Source organism: Ictidomys tridecemlineatus, chromosome X, assembly GCF_052094955.1.
Source record: "Ictidomys tridecemlineatus isolate mIctTri1 chromosome X, mIctTri1.hap1, whole genome shotgun sequence".
Taxonomy (NCBI): domain Eukaryota; kingdom Metazoa; phylum Chordata; class Mammalia; order Rodentia; family Sciuridae; genus Ictidomys; species Ictidomys tridecemlineatus.
In genome coordinates this window covers 89,142,891-89,146,318 of record NC_135493.1, presented here as the reverse complement: position 1 = coordinate 89,146,318, position 3,428 = coordinate 89,142,891, and the positions used below count along the sequence as shown (strand labels likewise).

Genomic DNA, 3,428 nt, shown 5'->3' with positions numbered 1-3,428 from the left:
TGAAATGCAGCAGTTTTATGTTTTTGTTTTCTCATAAAACTCTCCATGTTGTTACAAGCCTTTAGTTAGTTTCCAAAGTACTGCAAAAAATTATTTTAATAACTTCTGTCAGTTGTGTCATTGCTTTTATGGAGAAGCAAAATTTCACAGTTTCTTACCCCAAGATTTTCATTGTTAGCACCTTTTTATTGGTTTTCACAATTCACCTTACAATAAAAAATCATTTTCTTAGTACTTAAAAAGTTACTATTTGTACCTTTTTAAGGGATGTGATGGTGGTCTTTTACTTTAAAATAGAACTAGGTAGAAGATTCTCCAAGGTGACTTGATTAATATGTAGAATGTCCCAATGGAAGTAATAATTTTATATTAAAAGTAAATGCCAGGTATGTAAAAACAAGAAACAATTATATAAATATATAGAGAATAAGTATATATATTAATTGGATTCCCTGGTAAACTTTAAAAAGTTTTAAAAAATATCCCACATCATCCTTTTAAGACAATCTCATGTTACCATAAAATTGGAAGTAACCACATTAAAAGCACTTAAGCTATTAAAAATAGAAAGAAGTACAACATTTATTAACATGTATATAAACATGCTGGGCACAGTGGTACATGCCTGTAATCTCACCAGCTCAGAAGGCTGAGTCAGGAGAATCACAAGTTTGAGACCAGCCTCAGCAACTTACCAAGGCCCTAAACAACTTAGCAAAACCCTGTCTCAAAAAAAAGGGTCTGGTGATGTGGCTCAGTATCATAATTAAATAAAATAATAAAAAAAAACAAGTATTTAAATGCAGAATGATATGTAGAGCTGGCACATGATGCCAATTTTTATTTGCAGATATAGTACTAAAAACTCAAGTTTACAAGTTATATTTTTCCTACAGCCTTAGTTAAATCATGAACTAGTGTAGAATTCAGCTGTGCTAGAGTGCTGATTTTTGCATGCTCTGATGCAGCATACTGGGTTCTTGATAATCATGTGCTTTGTAAACCCATGATTCACCATGATCATAGTCTTAGCTAGGTGCTGTAGAGCAGGAAGAAGGGACTCTTCATTGTATTACAGGTGATGCTGTAGAGTTGGTATCCATTCATCATTATCCAGAATTTTCAGTGCTAATCAAGACTTTCCTGCCATAATTTGAGAAGGAGGAAAGTGCAGGATATCTTAGTCCAACATATATACATCAGGCATTTGGCCCAAATATAGTGCTCAACATCAATCTCTCCAATCTTAGATGCTCTACAAAGGAAGTGAAGGGAATGCAGGGGTAGAGGGTAACCCAGAGCAAAGTTTAAAACTCTTAGAATCTTTATTTCCATCTGAATGATTTGGTGCTTAGTGTAAGTGGTGTTGTTCACAAAAGCAAAGTCATCCATTTCTGGAGTGTCCATTTCTTCATATTTATTTGTGCTAAACATGGCAGTGACACCAACCAGCTTCAGCATCTTCTGGAGCATATAGCTATTCTACATGAACCAATCAATAATGGAAATAGTTATATACGTGGTGTCCTGTAGCAACCTTAATATCATTTGAATCTGTACTAGTCAGTCAACTAGGATGGCACTCATGCTATCAGAAACTTCCCTACCCAGTAGGTATTCTGGTCTCACTGATTGCTCCTCTTTAAGTTGTCTGAAGTAAACGTATATATTTTCTGCAAAGGTTTTGATCAACTCCATCTTTATTTTATTTTATTTTATTTTGTACCAAGGATTGGACCCAGGGGATCTTAACCACTGATCTACATCCCCAGCCCTTGTAATATTTTATTTAGAGACAGGATCTCACTATTGCTTAGGGCCTTGCTAAGTTATTGAGCCTGCCTTTGAACTTGCAATCCTTCTGCCTCAACCTTTCAAGCTGCTGGGATTACAGGCATGTACCACTGCCCCTGGCTTCAGCTCCATATTCTGCATCCACATCATTCACTGCAAGAATTACATCAGAGATGGCCTGTGGTGGTGGCTCAGTGGTAGAGCACTTGCCAGCACATGTGAGACAGTGGGTTTGATCCTCAGCACCATATAAAAAAAATAAAATAAAGATATCATGTCTCTCTTCAACTAAAATATATATATTAAAAAAAATTCACATCAGAGAAAGCCTGATCCTGATATTCTTTTTCAGAGGCACGACCAGATGTTTACATTGGGCTTGGAGAGGGAGTATCAATCAAAATAGGTTCAGGTGAAGGTTTTTCTTCCTTAGGCTCAGGTTCAGATTCTGCCCTGGTTCCAGCTCTGGCTCTGGCACAAACACAGATGCCTTTTCCAGAGGTCTTGGTAATTTTTAGCTATAACTTTTCCAGTAGTTAATGTTTTTGCTCCCTTTTTCAAAGGCCTGTAGTGGTTTACCAACTTCATCATCAAAGTCTTCAAGAGCTGTCCTTGACCTCAGCCCAGGCTCAGAGGCTACTGCAGTGGTCTTAGGCATCCACTTTGAGCCCTACCATACTGGTCTTGGTCTAATATCCAGCCCTAAATTTCTGTGTTCTTCTTTATTCCTACATCCTCCAGACTCCCTTACTAGGCAAGGAGCCCTGCTTGGCCCTCTCTTGGTAAGCCCTCTCCCATCCTGCAGGTGGAGAAAAAGCCAGAGGGCACACATGAGGAAGGCTGCATTTGTTCCCAGTCCACAGCTGCTCACCCTGGTGACTTGGAGAACTATGGCCCTCTCTTCACCAGGCAGAGGTTCAGAGGGAAGAAGCAGGAACATACCTTCCTTGTAGTTTTTATTTGCTTATTTTGGTATCCCAGCTGTAAGCCAGTACATCTTTGTCAATGAAAATCTTTATTTTTGAAGCCAAATTTGATAAACCATATTATTATTCTTTTAGACATTTTCACTGAAAAAGAAACAATTAAAAATCAACTTTTAAAGTGTGAACAGATACAAATAATTGTATTTACACACAATGTTTTTTTATTTTATAAATTTTTTATTTGTTTTAATTAGTTGTACATGACAGTAGAATGCATTTCTGCACTTTGATATATCATACATAAATGGAGTATAATATCTCATTTTCCTGATTGTACATATTGTAGAATCATATCAGTCATGCAGTCATATTGAACATAAGATAATAATGTCTATTTCATTCTATTATCCTACCTATCCACATGTCCCCCCCCCATTCACTAGCCTCTACCTAAAGTACTTCTATTCTTCCCTAGTGCTGCTCCCTCCTATAAAAATCGTTGTGGCCGTGACATTGTAGCATGCTGATTTTAAGTCCTTTGGGTATAAACTGAGGAGTGGGATAGCTGGGTCAAATGGTGGTTCTATTCCAGGTTTTCTGAGAAATCTCCATACTGCTTTCCAAAGTGGTTGCACCAATTTGCAGTTGCAACCACAATGTATGTATGTACCTTTTCCCCCAAAATCCTTGCCAACACTTATGGTTGCC

General features: G+C 37.5%; 1 pseudogene; it reads right to left on the bottom strand.

Moving 5' to 3' along the window:
- Positions 1-879: 879 nt before the first annotated feature.
- Positions 880-2,452, bottom strand: LOC101975025 (G2/mitotic-specific cyclin-B1-like; annotated as a pseudogene).
- Positions 2,453-3,428: the final 976 nt, after the last annotated feature.